This window comes from Eubalaena glacialis, chromosome 11 (assembly GCF_028564815.1).
Source record: "Eubalaena glacialis isolate mEubGla1 chromosome 11, mEubGla1.1.hap2.+ XY, whole genome shotgun sequence".
Classification (NCBI taxonomy): Eukaryota; Metazoa; Chordata; class Mammalia; order Artiodactyla; family Balaenidae; genus Eubalaena; species Eubalaena glacialis.
The window spans coordinates 435,919-454,192 of NC_083726.1; the positions used below are offsets into that span (position 1 = coordinate 435,919).

Here is an 18,274-nt window from a genome sequence, read left to right on the forward strand (position 1 = left end):
TGAAAAAGGACTTGTACCTAGAATATATAAAGAACTCTTACAACTCAATAATAAAAAGACAAATTTTAGAACGAGTAAAGGATCTGGGCTTCCCTGGTGGCACCGTGGTTAAGAATCCACCTGCTAATGCAGGGGACACGGGTTCGAGCCCTGGTCTGGGAAGATCCCACATGCCGCAGAGCAACTAAGCCTGTGCGTCACAACTACTGAGCCTGAGCTCTAGAGCCCGGAAGCCACAACTACTGAGCCCACGTGCCACAACTACTGAAGCCTGCGCGCCTAGAGCCCATGCTCCGCAACAAGAGAAGCCACCGCAATGAGAAGCCCGCGCACCGCAACGAAGAGTAGCCCCCGCTCACCACAACTAGAGAAAGCCCGTGCACAGCAACGAAGACTCAACACAGCCAAAAATTAATTAATTAATTAATTAATAAAGAAAAAAATGAGTAAAGGATCTGAATAGACATTTCTCCAAAGAAAATATCCAAATGGACAAAAAGCACACAAAAAAATGCTCAGTACCATTAGCCATCCGGGAAATGCAAGTCAAAACCACAATGAAGGGACTTCCCTGGTGGTGCAGTGGTTAAGAATCTACCCGCCAATGCAGGGGACAGAGGTTCGATCCCTGGTCCAGGAAGATCCCATATGCCGCGGAGCAACCAAGCCCCTGTGCCACAACTACTGAGCCTGCGCTCTAGAGCCTGCAAGCCACAACTACTGAGCCCGTGAGCCACAACTACTGAAGCCCGCACGCCTAGAGCCCGTGCTCCACAACAAGAGAAGCCACCGCAATGAGAAGCACGCGCACTGCAACGAAAGAGTGGCCCCCGCTCACCGCAACTAGAGAAAGCCCGCACGCAGCAACGAAGGCCCAAAGCAGACAAAAATAATAAAATAAATTAAATAAATAAAATTTTTTAAAAATGTGGTCTATCCATACAATGGAATACTATTCAGTAATAAGAAAGAACGAAGTACTGATAGGCCCCCACGGAGCCTGGCTGGTTTCACCGCAGCAGCACAGAGGCGGCCTCAATGTGCCAAGCGCCTACACTATGCTGCTCTGCGTGATGCCAGCACTGCACACCAGGCCTGGGTCTGCACACGCCAGCCCACAGGCCACAGGTTCCTTCATGGTGGGGATGGTCATACATCTTATGTGTTCCACCAGACAGCACCGGAGCACACACAGAACAAATCTTGACCAACAGATAAAACCAAAATTTCACCCAAATAATCATCATCATGCTACTCACTTATTCATACCTTTTATAGTTTGAAAGAATAAACTAAGTTAACATCTACTTATTTACCCCTAAATCATAAAAGAGAAAGTCTAGGCAGGATTTCCACCCTGTAAAGAAGAGTGAGACACTCAAGGGCCTCTGAGAACCCACACCATCTGCAGAATCTGGTGCACCACCTTACCTACCCCAGGGCCCGTGTGCTGAAGCCAGCCCAGCTCAGCGTTCCAAGACACGGGGATTTCACAGGCTGGTTAAGTTCTTTTCTTTTTGTTTTTTTAATAAATTTATTTATTTATTTATTTTATCTTTGGCTGCATTAGGTCTTTGTTGCTGCGCGCAGCTTTTCTCTTGTTGTGGTGAGCGGGGGTTACTCTTCGTTGCAGTGCGCAGGCTTCTCATTGAGGTGGCTTCTCTTGTTGCGGAGCACAGGCTCTAGGTGCGCGGGCTTCAATAGTTGTGGCACACAGGCTTAACTGCTCCATGGCATGTGGGATCTTCCCGGACCAGGGATCGAAGCCGTGTCGCTTGCACTGGCAGGCGGATTCTTAACCACTGCGCCACCAGGGAAGTCCCAAGTTCTTTTATTTTAATTTAGAAAACTAACAGGGTTGCCAACTTTTTCACTCTGCCAAGGCAGGAGGAGGGAGGGAGGGAAAGAGAGAGAAAGAAAAGCAGACACAAAGGGGCTTCCCTGGTGGCACAGTGGTTAAGAATCCACCTACTAATACAGGGAAGACGGGTTCAAGCCCTAGCCCGGGAAGATCCCACATGCCGTGGAGCAACTAAGCCCACGTGCCATAACTACTGAAGCCCAGGCGCCTAAAGCCTATGCTCTGCAACAAGAGAAGCCACCACAATGAGAAGCCTGCTCACCACAACGAAGAGTAGCCCCCGCTCGCCACCACTAGAGAAAGCCCGCACGCAGCAACGAAGACCCAACGCAGTCCAAAATAAATAAATTAAATAAATTAAATTTTAAAAAAAGGAGGAAAGGATAAACTGTCATCTACAATCACCTTCAATTCAGACAACAATGGCTTTTTCAATATCAAAAGAAGAAAGCCATAATAACTGGATTGAGGATTATGTCTCACTTTAAAAAAATAGTTTTAAGAAAAGCTCACCTTTGCTCATCTCACCAATATTACATACAGACCAGCATCTGAGAACCTCTATTTACATTCCCACTGACACCTGAAATAAAAATAGGTTACTCTCAAAGTCATTCACTTAGACTGACTGTGTGCCTCACCAGCTCACACCTAGGCCATTAAACCAAAAATCTCTGTAGCAACATTTCTGTGCTTCCGTCAGCTATCCATGCATTTTAAGAAATACGTAATCTCATCAGTGGCATCCCTTAAAGAGTTCATAGCAATGGTACTGGTTTAGGTGCAGCTAATTTCACTGCCTAAGGAACTGGTTTAAACTGGTTCTAGAACTGTTACTCAGGTAATACTGCATACTTCTTTTCCAAACGTTTCAAGATGACTTTACTTTTTTTTTTAATATTTACTTATTTATTCATTCATTCATTCATTTTTGGCTGCGTTGGATCTTAGTTGCAGCACTCAGGATTTTTCATTGCGGCGAGCAGGCTACACTCTGGTTGTGGCATGTGGGCTTAGTTGCTCCGCGGCATGTGGGATCTTAGTTCCCCAACCAGGGATCGAACCCGTGTCCCCTGCATTGGAAGGCGGATTCTTAACCACTGGACCACCAGGGAAGTCCCTTCCAAACGTTTCTTGTATCCCAACAACTATGCACTATCCTCCAAAGAGATGCTAGCATCCTCTTAATCGGCCCTCACCTACAGGAAGGCTAATTTTCCTTCCTTAGATGACCTAGAGGCCCACCACCGACAGCATATCTTTAGAACAAGCTACTGGCTCACAGTACTGGCGTGTTGACTTGAGACGTCTCTGGTTATACGTGAGATGCAACACAGCACAAGGATTCCCGTCACATCCTGACAACAGCCTCCACAGTCTGTCTGGAATGCCAAGCAAAGTATTACCAGCATCTTCTAGACTCTTATCCAACAGCCAAATGAGAGGAACTTCAAGTTCCTCTTGAACTACCTCTCATTTACTTCTTCTGGTTAGTATAACCATCAGACACAAGGCAGCTTCCAAAGAGAAATGTTGTCCATACGATCATGCAGTTCCATGGACAGAGCCCTTCAGAAAAGAACATTCTGCAATAGAGACTGTTGCTAAGAGAAAATGAGAATCTGAAATGCACCCTATACTTGTCTGACCAATCGCTTTTTAAAAAAGTTTCACAACCAAGGTCCTGGCTCTGCTATGTGACCTGACCTCTTGTGCCCTAGTGTCCTCACCTGTAAACTGGGGACAAGGAGCACCCTCCACGTAGAGCTGCTGTGAGGATGAACTGAGCTACCCCGTGAGGAGCCCAGAACAGGGGCTGGCACACTTCCTCCTCAGTCTCCTGACTGCAAAGGAGAGAAGGAAACAGAGACAAGGTCACCCTGCCACAGAGGACGGGCTCAGCAGTGGCTGGGGAGGCATGACTTGCTCACGGGAGCTGACCGTGAGCCTCTCCCAGTGCCACCTTCAAGTGGCATCACACTGGTAGCTCAAGTTGGACATGACAGAAGCATTAGCACTGTAGAAATCGACAAATGCTACAAGCCAGGAGATTTTTGTGCTTTTGTTTTTTGTTTTTGACTTTAAAAAATTTTTTTCATTATTATTTTTATTTTTGGCTGCATTGGATGTTCTTTTCTGCACACAGGCTTTCTCCAGCTGCAGCGAGCGGGGGCTACTCTTCATTGCGGTGCACAGGCTTCTCATCCTGGTAGTTTCTCTTGTTGTGCAGCACAGGCTCTAGGCGCGTGGGCTTCAGTGGTTGCAGCACGTGGGCTCAGTGGTTGCAGCACTCGGGCCCTAGAGCATGTGGGCTTCAGTAATTGCGGCACGCGGGCTCTAGAGCGCAGGCTCAGTAGTTGTGGCTCACAGGCTTAGTTGCTCTGGGGCATGTGGGATCTTCCTGGACCAGGGATAAAACCCGTGTCCCCCACATTGGCAGGCAGACTCTTAACCACTGCGCCACCATGGAAGCCCCATGGCCAGGAGGTTTTTGACTCTCCCAGAGAGCCAGATATTAAACATTTACCAACACACCACTGGAATTCTATTGGTCTGGAAAAAAGCGACAATGTGAATCCATGGAGAGCAGTGGATACTTGCACAATCAGTCAAACAACAAACAAGACCATGTCTATACTGGGCACAGTCCACTGGGGGTGGCGGGGGGGTGGGGGGACCAAAAAGAAGGGGGTGGGGTGGGAGGAACAGATGAACAAAAATCTAAAATCAGAAGTGAAAAGAATAGCCACAGGACGCCCCTGGTGGTGCAGTGGTTAAGAATCCGCCTGCCAGGGCTTCCCTGGTGGCGCAGTGGTTGAGAATCTGCCTGCCAATGCAGGGGACACGGGTTCGAGCCCTGGTCTGGGAAGATCCCACATGCCGCGGAGCAACTGGGCCCGTGAGCCACAACTACTGAGCCTGCGCGTCTGGAGCCTGTGCTCCGCAACAAGAGAGGCCGCGACAGTGAGAGGACCGCGCACCGCGATGAAGAGTGGCCCCCGCTCACCGCAACTGGAGAAAAGCCCTCGCACAGAAACGAAGACCCAACACAGCCAAAAATAAATAAATAAATAAATAAATTTATTAAAAAAAAAAAAAAAAAGAATCCGCCTGCCAATGCAGGGGACATGGTGGAGCAACTAAGTCCGTGTGCCACAACTACTGAGCCCATGTGCCAGAACTACTGAAGCCTGTGCACCTAGAGCCTGTGCTCCGCAACGAGAAGCCACTGCAATGAGAAGCCCGCGCACCACAACGAAGAGTAGCCCCCGCTCTCCGCAACTAGAGAAAGCCCGTGCACAGCAATGAAGACCCATGCAGCCAAAAATAAATAAATTTATTTAAAATAAGTAAATAAAAATAAAAATAAAGAGTATGCTTATTTAATAGTCTGTTTCTTTTTTTAAATATTTATTTATTTATTTACTATTTATTTTTGGCTGCGCCGGGTCTTAGTTGCTGCACGAGGGATATTTAGTTGCAGCATGTGGACTTCTTAGTTGTGGCATGCAGACTTCTTAGTTGCGGCATGCAAAGTCTCAGTTGCAGCATGCATGTGGGATCTAGTTCCCCGACCAGGGATCAGAACCCGGGCCCCCTGCACTGGGAGCGTGGAGTCCTACCACTGGACCACCGGGGAAGCCCCAATAGTCTGTTTCTGATAATCCCCAAATCTAAAATCTCGGAGGGCTGTTTCTACTGGTTTTCATGCATGGTGCCTTATTTCCTTGTGTGCTTGTCCAGTTTTGTCTGTGTACTAATCAACATCCTTAAAAAATATTCATAGGTGTTTTTTGCATTTTAGGATGATGGTAACTTCCTCCAGAGAGGTTTTATGTTTGGTCCCACTGCTGCCTGAAGGCATTACCAAACCAGAAAACCTTAAATTCATGCTTCATTTCCCTGAACTACCAAGTAATATGAACCTGGGCTACAAATCCTCCCAAACGCCAATCCACAGCCACAATTTTCCCCCTTTTTTCCTGCTACATTTAGTAAAAAGGTGGGGGCAAAGATGGAGTTACGCAGGTACGCTTCTAGTTCACCCTGCCTCTGAGGGCACTGACTTTCAGAGCCCATTTAATACGAGGAGGGCCCCTTTTAGGTTCTCTACCTTGAGAGGACTGCAGATCTTCACTTCAGAGGCCGGCAAGGACTCAGAAATCAAAGCCCCACTTTGTCCAAATCAGCAGATGTCCTTAAGGCAAAGGCAGATTCCATCCTATGGTGTTTAAATTACCTTTCTGGGTTCTTTCTTTGTTATATTTTGGTTTAAAACTTCCTTGCAATGTTGTCAGTCTTTTGATTTTTCTCTTTTTTTTTCTTTTTGGCTGCGTTGGGTCTTCGTTACTGCGTGCAGGCTTTTCTCTAATTGCAGAGAGCGGGGGCTACTCTTCGCTGCAGTGCACGGGCTTCTTATTGCAGCAGCTTCTCTTGTTGTGGAGCATGGGCTCTAGGCACTCGGGCTTCAGTAGTTGTGGCACGTGGGCTTCAGTAGTTGTGGCTCACGGGCTCTAGAGCACAGGCTCAGTAGTTGCGGCACCCAGGCTCAGTTGCTCCATGGCATGTGGAATCTTCCCAAACCAGGGCTCGAACCCGTGTCCCCTGCATTGGCAGGTGGATTCCCAACCACTGCGCCACCAGGGAAGCCCTTGATTTTTCTCTTTAATCCAACAATTTTAATTGTTTTCCATAGGGTGGGGGATGGGAGGATAGCAGGTAGTCCAAACAATCTAGCCTAACAATTACCAAATACATAAAAACACTGATGTTTTTCTGTAAAATATATCTGATACACAATTCTATACTGAAATTTATATTCTCTCATCACTTTGAGGAGATACTCCACTCTCTAGTGGCCTCTATTCATGCTAATGAGACATCCATTGTCAACCTAACAGACATTCCTTTGTAGGTAATCTCTCTTACCTCTGGCTTAAGGTCTTTTTGTCTTTGTTGCTATACAATTTCAGTGTATGGGTGTGGGTTTCCTTTTACTTATACTGTTTAGGACATAGTGTGCTTCCTAAATCTACAGATTTATCTCTCATTAGTTTCTGAAAAGTCAATACTATTAACACTTTGAATAACGCCTCTCCTCCTTCTCCCTACTTTTCCATCCTGGGATTCCAACTACACAGTCACAGCACACTTTTAACCTACCCTCCACTTCTCTAGTCTCACTTTCCATCTCCCATCTCTCAATGCTGCACACTGGATAATTTCTTCAGGTATATATTCCAGTTCACTAATTCTGCCTTCAGCCACGTTTATTTAATTCACATTTATTGTTTTTAATTTCAACTTTTTTTCATTTCTGAAAGTTCTACTTGGAATCATTTTGATACCTTGGTTTTCATTACTAATTATTATTCTATTTTGTATTTCTTCAAAAATTTCATACATTATTATATATACTGCATCTGATTATCCAATACCTGCAGACCTTGGGGCATCTAATTGTGCCAACTCCTCACAATGGTGTGTGTCCTGAATATAGAATGAAGCTTGCTTGGGACTTCCCTGGTGGTGCAATGGTTAAGAATCTGCCTGCCAATGCAGGGAACACGGGTTCAAGCCCTGGTCCGGGAAGATCCCACATGCCGCGGAGCAACTAAGTCCATTCACCACAACTACTGAGCCTGCGCTCTAGAGCCCGCGAGCCACAACTACTGAACCCACGTGCCACAACTGCTGAAGCCCACGAGCCTAGAGCCTGTGCTCTGCAACAAGAGGAGCCACCGCAGTGAGAAGACCGTGCACCGCAACGAAGAGTAGCCCCCGCTCGCCGCAACTAGAGAAAGCCCGCGCGCAGCAACGAAGACCCAACGCAGCCAAAAAATAAATTCATTAATTAAAAAAAAAAGAAAAAAGAATGAAGCTTGCTTAAACGTAATCTACAGAAATCCCGAGGGCCTACAATGAGTATGCTTTGCTCTGAAAAGGATTTATCTTCTCTTCAGCAAGGAGCAAAAGAGTGCTATCATAATACTCACTTTTTCTTTTTCTCTTTTGGCTTATGAAGAGTTAGCTTAATTTTTAAGCACCAAAGTGCTCCCAGGAAGTTGTATCTACTGTAATTTATCCAGCATCTAATTGGATTGCAATGGGCAAACCTTTTAGGGGCATCTACTACAACTGGAGGCACAAGCCCCTCCCCGCCTTTTCAGCTTCTACTTGGAATGTGTTCTGACAGCGGCCATAACACATATAAGCCTATCTCACCTATTCCCCACGGGTGAGACACGGCATGTTCCTCACTACATATGCATGACTGTCCCTGTTTTATTAGGATTACCCTTTGGCTTGGAGAGACCAAGTAACTTTTCCACAACACAGCACCTCAAAACCGGACACAGGAGGGTCAAGAATCCCTAAAAGTCAGGACACTATATGCACATCTTCAAAACTAAAATTTTTGCTGTCATCCATCTTTGAATGTCCCCTTATACAGTATATTTGCATAAACTACACAATAAAACAGAATCAAAAACAATTATCTTACCTTCTGTGGAAACTCCTTGTTTAAATTTTGTATTTAGGCAGAATATAAAAACATTTGGGATTTTCTCTTGGAGTATATGCAACTTTAAGAAAAATTTTTTCATTCAGTAGACTTATAATCTCTTCACCTGAAAAATAAGAGGAAAAAAACTTATTTTAAGTTCTACTTCTGTAAAGTTAACTCACCAAAATGATAGGGAAAAGGAAAACAAAAATCATTAGCTTTACTTAGTATTTAAATTATCAGAACATTTCATGATTAAGGATCTAAAAACTCCCTTGTCCATGCTTGTTCTACAGAGATTGGTACCAATGATACACACCCATTTTAAATCTGGTTAACTAACTCAATGGTTGGAATTGAAGGACATGAGAAGGATCTCTGTGAAGTCGTCTAGTTTCATGCCTACACACTATAACTATCAAGAGACACATATCCTGGTCACAAGATGACTGGACGGCTCACTGATGATCCATCACAACTTCTAGAAGAAAAGTGTTCCAAAGTGCTCCAGGTGTGATCCCTAACACCATTTCCAAATAACGTGACTCGCGTTCCTTGGCAAAAGGACTGACTTCAAGGCATGCAGCAAAAACACAGACCAGGGGGCTTCCCTGGTGGCACAGTGGTTAAGAATCCACCTGCCAATGCAGAGGACACAGGTTCGAGCCCTGGCCCGGGAAGATCCCACATGCCGTGGAGCAACTAACCCCGTGCGCCACAACTACTGAAGCCCACGCGCCTAGAGCCCGTGCTCCACAACGAGAAGCCACCGCAATGAAAAGCCTACGCACCGCAACGAAGAGTAGCCCCCGCTCACCACAACTAGAGAAAACCTGCGTGCAGCAACGAAGACCCAACGCAGCCAAAAAAGTAAATAAATAAAATAAATAAATTTATTAAAAAAAAAAAAACACAGACCAGCAGAGCCCAGGACTGTTCATTCTGTATTTGCATGGAAGTCATGATTTTACCTTTTTTTAAATAATTAATTATTTTTAAATTTATTTTTTTGGCTGCGTTGGGTCTTTGTTGCTGTGCGTGCGGGCTTTCTCTACTTGCGGCGAGTGGGGGCTACTCTTCGTTGCACTGCACAGGCTTCTCATTGCAGTGGCTTCTCGTTGCAGAGCACGGGCTCCAGGCGTGCAGGCTTCAGTAGTTGTGGCTTGCGGGCTCTAGAGCTCAGGCTCAGTAGTTGTGGCGCACGGGCTTAGTTGCTCCACGGCACGTGGGATCTTTCCGGACCAGGGCTCGAACCTGTGTCCCCTGCACTGGCAGGTGGATTCTTAACCACTGAGCCACCAGGGAAGCCCAATGATTTTACCTTTTGAAAATTATACTTTAGCAATAAGGAGGGGTGACTGTTCTAGAATATAAGAGCCCTAAGAGACCTAATCATCAAATATAATATTTAGATCTTGTTTGGGTCCAATTAAAACGAATCAACTGGAAGAGTGTATTTTTGAAGCTATTGGGGAAATCTGAATATGGACTGGTATTAGATGGTATTAAGGAATTACTGTAAATCTCTTAGTTGTAAAAATGACATGACCACTATGTTTTCAAAAATAAAAACTTTCCTTATCTGTTAGAGAGAAAAAGTGAAGTATTCATGGGTGAAATGACATTATTTCTTGGATTTACTTTTAAAACACTCCACCGAAACACAAGAACGAAACAAATTTTAGAAGTGTGAGAGAGATATTACTCAGCCATAAAAAGAAACGAAATTGAGTTATCTGTAGTGAGGTGGATGGACCTAGAGTCTGTCATACAGAGTGAAGTAAGTCAGAAAAAGAAAAACAAATACCGTATACTAACACATATATATGGAATCTAAAAAGAAAAATGGTTCTGAAGAACCTAGGGACAGGGCAGGAATAAAGACACAGAAGTAGAGAATGGACTTGAGGACATGGGGAGGGGGAAGGGTAAGCTGGGGCAGGGCAGAAATAAAGACACAGAAGTAGAGAATGGACTTGAGGACATGGGGAGGGGGAAGGGTAAGCTGGGACAAAGTTAGAGAATGGCACTGACATATATACACTACCAAATGTAAAACAGATAGCTACTGGGAAGCAGCTGCATAGCACAGGGAGATCAGCTCGGTGCTTTGTGACCACCTAGGGGGGTGGGATAGGGAGGGTGGGAGGCAGACGCAAGAGGGAGGGGATATGGAGATATACGTATGCATATAGCTGATTCACTTTGTTGTACAGCAGAAACTAACACAACACTGTAAAGCAATTATACTCCAATAAAGATGTTAAAAAAAAATAGACGGTTCACAACATTAAAAAAAAAAAGAAGTGTGAGAGAAAAAGGGACAGATTAAAAAATAATAATAATAACTGGCAAAGTACCAATCACTGATAAAGCTGGGAGACGAGTACATGGGTGCTCATTATCTTTTCTGTACATTTGTGTATTTTTAAATTTCATATAAAAGTCAAGCAAAAAAAGGCACTCGAAGTTGTGCTACTAAGCCAGGAATAAGTCAGTGTTATCTCCTAAAATAGGAAAATCTTTTTACATCTGTGAAACAGAACAAAGGAAACTTCGTTTACAATAGAGTCAGGAGGCCAGAAGGGGAGCCCGCATCCACTGCTACTCAGCCTCAACCACAGACCCCCATGGAGGAAGGTTTCCTGTTTGCCCAGCAACTCAGCCAGTGAGAAACCATCACCACCCTGAACTCTCACTTTCCTCCAATGGACTTTTGTTCAAAATAGCCCCTCCCAACTTCCTCCTTCTTCTCTACAAAGTAACCTTCCTCTGCTTTGTTCGTGAGACATGCCTATGGCTTTTGCTATTGCTTGTTTGTCCTGAATTGCAACTCTCTGCTATTCCCAAAGAAACCCATTTTGCTGGTAAAATAACTAACTGGCTGTTTTACTTTTAAAGTTGGCACATCTAACATTTCAAAATTATTAAGTAAATAATTCAAAATTGGCTTTTCAGCACTTTATACACAGTTTCAAAATAAGTAAGTATCTCTGTAAGGGCCCTAAGACCTGTTTATTCTGACTTTGAACCAGTGCTTTTATAACATACATCTTCTTGACAAATTCTACTTAGTCTGAGCTGGAGGAAGCCCGAAACAGCCGGGACATCACGGGGGACATGCAGCCAGGGAATGAGTGACACCTTCTCCTCAGCGGGCACATAGCCTGAGCATCCTCCCCATGCTTGCACTCCCTGGCAGCGTCACCCTCTCCCACGTCCTCCCACTGCAGGTACGAGCGTTCTGTCACCTGTATCCTCCAGCCCAGACCCCGCGGGTTCTTCTTCTCAGCAGGCCCTCAGGATCTCATTCTGTAGCCTGGTTCTCCTGTGACACCTTTCTCCCAAGCCCTATCCCCACCTCCTTCCCTAAACACATGAATTCCCTTCATGTCCACCCAGGTAAGGCCACCTCTGCTCTCCCACCCAGGCATCCCGAACTAGAAAGGGGTCAGCATTCTCATAGGTCCCATCACTATCTTCTATGCTTCCTAATACCTTCATTCAAATACCTGTTTTTGATACTTTTGCTTCTGGCCAAGACAAAATAACAGGGACCAGATTTACAAATGAAATGGTTTTCAAGACACTGGCTATCCTGCAGTGAAGAACAGTGATCCCTGACAGGAGGGAAACAAGAGGAGCCCCTTAACTGCCCAGCTTCCTGCCTGACAAGTAGTTCTGGGTAACAGCGGAGACACCAGGTGGGGTCCAGCAGTCCCCCGAGGTGAAGAAACAGCACTGGGAGTCCAGGAAGGCCAAGGCGCTAGAGTCCACAGGCAGAGCACTGGAAGGGACAGAGTCGTAGACAGCGCTGAGGATCTGCTGGCTCCAGCCAGGTACTGATCAATGCAAGTGTGTAAGAAAGGCATCCAAGCCAGGGATTAGTGGGAACCGCCCTCCAAGTTCACAGGGGGCCAAGGAGAGTTACTCTTCCTCCCAGTCACAGCGGAAAATTTCCTAATTTCGGGGCACTGGACAAAGTACTCAGAAGACTTTTGCCTCAGTGGTGGGGCAAAGTGACAACACTGGACTCAACATCACTCTGGTCCCACCTAACAAAGCCTAAAAGCCAGACCCACAGAATCAAACTGTTTCTAAGTAATTTAACAACATTCCAGAACAAAGGTCAAGAATATTTATAGAAATACAAAAATACCCAGCATCCAACAATATAAAAGTCACAGTGTCTTGGCATCCAATCAAAAATGACCAGACATGCAAGGAAGCAGGAAAACACAAACCATAATCAACCTAGAAATGACACAGATGATAAAATTAATAGACAAGAATATTTAAGCAGTTGTTGTAACCATATTCCATATGTTCAAAAACCTAGAGGAAATATTAGACGTGTTAGAGACATGAAAGCTATATGAAGACCCAAACAGAATCATAAATATACTCTTAATCCAAAAAAAAGGCAGAAAAAGAGGAAAAGGGAACAGAGAGCACACTGCCAGCCTCGACACCAGGCCACGTTAAGTGGGGCCACCACTCGACACGGTCTCGGTTCTCTTTCCTCATCCCCACCCACCTCCCCAACCACACCAGCACCCACTACTTCTTAAATATGCTGCGAGTCTCTCATAGCTGACACCTTGGCACATGGGTCCTCTCTGCCTGGAACACCCTTCGTCCCATCTTCCTACTTGGCAAATTCCTCTCTGTTCCTCAAGTCCGAAATTCACCGAAAACCACTTTTGTCAGGTCACTGAGTCCCTCCTCAGTGCTCTCACAAGAGCACTTCCAGAGAATCAACACACTATAATAATCTGGTTTTACGTATTTTTATTTATTCTGAATTATGAAAAAATTTAAAATATAAAAAGGTCCAGAGAAGAATATAACAAATACCCATGTACTGAGATTTAATAAATGTTAACATTTGCTCACATATGTCACCTACTTAAAAAAAAAATAAATTGTTTCTAATACACTGAGGAATTGACAACCTATTCAACTCCCTTCGTCCACAGAGATAATCATTAATTTGCAGTATCCATAACTTCATTCTTTTACTACTTATATAACTGTAAGTAATGCATTACTTTAAGAGTATATTTAGGACTTCCCTGGTGGCACAGTGGTTAAGAATCCACCTGCTAACGCAGGGGACACGGGTTCGAGCCCTGGTCCGGGAAGATCCCACACGCCATGGAGCAACTAAGCCCGTGCGCCACAACTACTGAGCCTGTGCTCCAGAGCCCGCGTGCCTAGAGCCCGCGCTCCGCAACGAGAAGCCACCACAATGAAAAGCCCGTGCACCGCAACAGAGTAGCCCCCCCTCGACACAACTAGAGAAAGCCCACGTGCGGCAACGAAGACCCAACGCAGCCAAAATAAATAAATTAATTAATTTTAAAAAATAAAAAATAAAAACAAGTATTTGGAGGTACCGGAGACCAATCAAGAACATGCAGAAACTGGAGGGAACACAATCACTGGAAGAAGGAGAGCAAGGAGGAAAGAGGCCAGAGTTCAGGGCTACCAGCATGGCTGAAAATCGAACAGGAAAACCAGAAAACAAGGGAGCCCCCCAAACCTACATTAAATTCCTCCCAAATCCTTGGCTGACTCCTAAACAGCAAGTGGTGGGATGAGACACCAAGAAACCAAGCAGAAAAATAAGTCAAACTCAAAGAAATAGAGAGTAGAAAAGAGGCTGGGGGGCAGGGGGGTGCAGGGAGAGGTTGGTAAAAGGGAGCAAACACTCAGCTATAAGATAAGGTCTGAAGATCGGATATAAGAATATGGTGACTACAGTTAATAACAATGCATTGAAATTTGCTAAGACGAAACTTAACTGTTCTCACCAAATGTATATGTGTATGTGTATATATATAGCTCTAGCTGTGACAATTAACTAGTTAATTGTATACTTGCATCAAATCATCACGATATACTTTAAATATCTGAAAACAGCTATGTGAGGTGAAAGAGCTGAGCCAAGACTCAGCAGCCGTCCAGCACTGTGGAGACAGACTCTGGAGTTTAAGTTCTGCCAAACTAGAAGGATTTTCTATTAAAACCCCAGAAAGGCCATGCCTTAGGAGTAAAAAACATGTTCCAGAATTAAAAGCTATACTCTAAAACTTAGTACAAAGCCAAAACAGATCTACCCTAGAAAAAGCTCCTACAGGATCGAGATCATCTTCCAGTCATTTAACAGCCTGCCCTAACAAAACTCAACACTCTTTAAGGACAGATAACCTAAAACAGAGTTTCTAGAATATACTATCTACAATGTCCATTTTGCAATAAAAAATTATTACACGTGCAAAGAAGAAAAATATTACCCATGATCAAGAGAAAAAACAATCTACAGGAACCAAAAATGACCATACATTGGAACTGGCAGATGAAAACGTCAAAACAGCAATTATAAATATTTTTTAAAATTTTAGGAAAAGGGAACAGAAGAAATGAACAGGTGGAGAATATTAGCAGGGAAATGCAAACTTGAAAGAAGAACCAAAAAGAAATTCTGGAACTGAAAAATACAGTATCTGAAATTAAAATGTCACTGGACGGAATTAATAACCGAATGAGCACAAAGAAAAGCAGGGAATTTGAAAATAGATGAAAAGAAAATATACAAATATAAACAAAGAGAGAAAGAAGAATTTTGAAAATACCAACACATTCGAAACCTGTGGGACAACATCAAACAATCTAAAATAGATATCATTGGAGGGACTTCCCTGGTGGTCCAGGGGGTAAGACTCCACATTCCTAATGCAGGAGGACCAGGTTCAATCCCTGGCTGGGGAACTAGATCCTACATGCATGCCACAACTAAGAGTTTGAGTGCCGCAACTAACAGTCCGCATGCTGCAACTAAAAAAAAAAAAAAAAAAATCCTGTGTGCCGCAACTAAGACCCAGAGCAGCCTAAATATATAAATATTAAAATAAAATAAAATATATATCACTGGAGTCTCGAGAGAAGACAGATGATGAGGCAAAAGAATTATTTAAGAGGCAATGGCCAAAAAGTTTCCAAAGTTGATTAAATACATCAACCCACAGATCCAAGCAAATACAAAAACAGCACACCTAGAAGATTACAGCCAAATTGAAGAAAAGTTTTTAATAAAGAATTTATTTAATAAAAATAAATATACCTCGGAAAAAGGGTATCAGGTAAACAAAAGTAAGAATGATAGCTGATTCCTCATCAGAAACAACAGAAACTAAAAGACAACAGAATAACTTTTTCAAAGTGCTGGGAAAGAAAGCTGTCAACCTAGAACTTTCCAGCAAAAATATCCTTCAAAACTGAAGGGTAAATAAAGACTTTTTCAGACAAACAAAAGTTGAGTGATTCTGTCCCCAGTATACCCACAACATACAAAATACTGAAGGAAGTGCTTCAAGCCAAAGGAATATGATCCCATACAGAAATCCAATCTACGAAAAGGAATGAAGACCTGCCCAACTCACTCTCTGGGGCTGGTAGTACCCTGATACCAAAACAAAAGATATCATACGGGAGGGACTTCCCTGGTGGCACAGTGGTTAAGAATCCGCCTGCCAACACAGGTTCAAGCCCTAGTCCAGGAAGATCCCACATGCTGCGGAGCAGCTAAGCCTATGCGCCACAACTACTGAGCCTGTGCTCTAGAGCCCGTGAGCCACAACTACTGAGCCCGTGTGCCACAACTACTGAAGCCCACGTGCCTAGAGCCCGTGCTCCACAACAAGAGAAGCCACCGCAACGAGAAGCCCGCACACCACAATGAGGAGTAGCCCCCACTCGCCGCAACTAGAGAAAGGCCGCATGCAGCAACGAAGACCCAACACAGCCAAAAATAAACAAATAATTTTTAAAAAAAGATATCATACGGGGAAAAAAGTTCATACACAAATATCTCATGAATATATATGATACACGCAAAAATCCTTAACAAAACACTAGTAAACCAAATCCAGCCACTTTTTGTTTTGTTTTGTTTTGTTTTTTGGCTGTGCCACACGGCATGTGGGATCTTAGTTCCCTGACCAGGGACTGAACCCGTGCCCCCTGCAAAGGAAGCGTGGAGCCCTAACCACTGGACTGCCAGGGAATTCCCCTCAGCCACATTTTAAAAGGATTATACACCCCATACTAAGGGGATTTATCCTAAGAATGCAAAGTTGCTTTAACATCTGAAAGTTAATTAATACAACACATCATATTGATAGGATAAAGGACAGAAAACAAATAATCATCCCAACAAGTGTAGAAAAGGCATTTGACAAACTCCAACACCCTTTCATGGTAAAAACTTTCCATAAAATAGAACCAGAAAGCAACTTCCTCAACCAATGAAGACCCACTATCACCACTTCCATTCAACATTATATTAGAGGTTCTAGCTGGTACTACAAAGAAAAACAAATAAAAGGCATAATAATTGGAAAGAAAAAGTAAAACTGTCTTTATTCACAGATGATATGATTATACAGATAGAAAACCCAAAGGAATATACAAACCTACCATGAGAACTGATAAGTGAATTGAGCAAAGGTGCAAGATACATGATAAGCATACATAAACCAACTGTGTTTTTGTACATTAACGTTGAGGGACTTCCCTGGTGGTCCAGTGGGCAAGACTCCGAGCTCCCAATGCAGGGGGCCCAGGTTTGATCCCTGGTCGGGGAACTAGATCCCTCATGCATGCCACAGCTAAGAGTCCACATGCCACAACTAAGAAGCCTGCATGCTGCAACGAAAAGATCCCACATGTTGCAACTAAGATCCCACATGCCACAATTGAGACCCGGTGCAGCCAAAATAAAATAAATAAATAAATAAATATTTTAAAAAATACTTATTAAAAAAACAAGTAGTTGAAAAACAATATAAAAATATTTTAAATAACATCAAAAATATCAAATACCTACAAACATACTTAATGAAAAAAGTGTACTTTTCACACTGAAAATTACAAAACATTGCTGAGAAAAATTAAGGAAAATTTAAATAAATGGAGAGATATACCATGTGCACAGATCAGAAGACTCAAAGTTAATAACTCAATTCTAAAACTGATCTATAGGGCTTCCATGGTGGCGCAGTGGTTGGGAGTCTGCCTGCCAATGCGGGGGACGCGGGTTCGAGCCCTGGTCTGGGAAGATCCCACATGCCGCGGAGCAACTGGGCCCGTGAGCCACAATTACTGAGCCTGCGCGTCTGGAGCCTGTGCTCCGCAACAAGAGAGGCCGCGATAGTGAGAGGCCCGCGCACCGCGATGAAGAGCGGCCCCCGCTTGCCGCAACTGGAGAAAGCCCTCGCACAGAAACCAAGACCCAACACAGCCAAAAATAAATAAATAAATAAATAAAATTAAAACTGATCTATAGATTCAACGTAATCCCAACCAAACTCCCAGCAAAAATTCCTATCCAAATTGAAGAGCTTATTCTGAAACTGGCAACATAATTTTGTAGAGGAATAAAGGTGGAGGTCTCACACTACCTGATTTCCAGACTGACCATAAAATTACAGACATTAAGACAGCATGGGGGGCTTCCCTGGTGGCACAGTGGTTGAGAGTCTGCCTGCTAATGCAGGGGACACGGGTTCGAGCCCTGGTCTGGGAGGATGCCACGTGCCGCGGAGCAACTAGGCCCGTGAGCCACAATTACTGAGCCTGCGCGTCTGGAGCCTGTGCTCCGCAACAAGAGAGGCCGCGATAGTGAGAGGCCCGCGCACCGCGATGAAGAGTGGCCCCCGCGTGCCACAACTAGAGAAAGCCCTCGCACAGAAACGAAGACCCAACACAGCCAAAAATAAGTTAATTAATTAATTAATTAAAAAAAAAAAAAGACAGCATGGTGCTGGCACAGGACAGAAAAATAGACCAATGGAACATAACAGAAAGCCCAGAAATAAGCCTGCATACACATGTTCAATTAA

General features: G+C 44.1%; 1 protein-coding gene across 7 annotated transcripts in view; it reads right to left on the reverse strand.

Moving 5' to 3' along the window:
- PPP6R2 (protein phosphatase 6 regulatory subunit 2) overlaps nucleotides 1-18,274 on the reverse strand; it is a 91,035-nt gene that overhangs the window by 66,286 nt on the left and 6,475 nt on the right. For 6 of the 7 annotated variants that reach the window (XM_061206397.1, XM_061206394.1, XM_061206391.1 and 3 more), the window contains exon 2: nucleotides 8,367-8,493. The gene's annotated coding sequence lies outside the window, so the exon portion shown is untranslated. Of the gene's footprint in view, nucleotides 1-2,374; nucleotides 2,445-8,366; nucleotides 8,494-18,274 lie in introns of all 7 variants that reach the window. The other variant, XM_061206393.1, reaches the window with a different exon arrangement.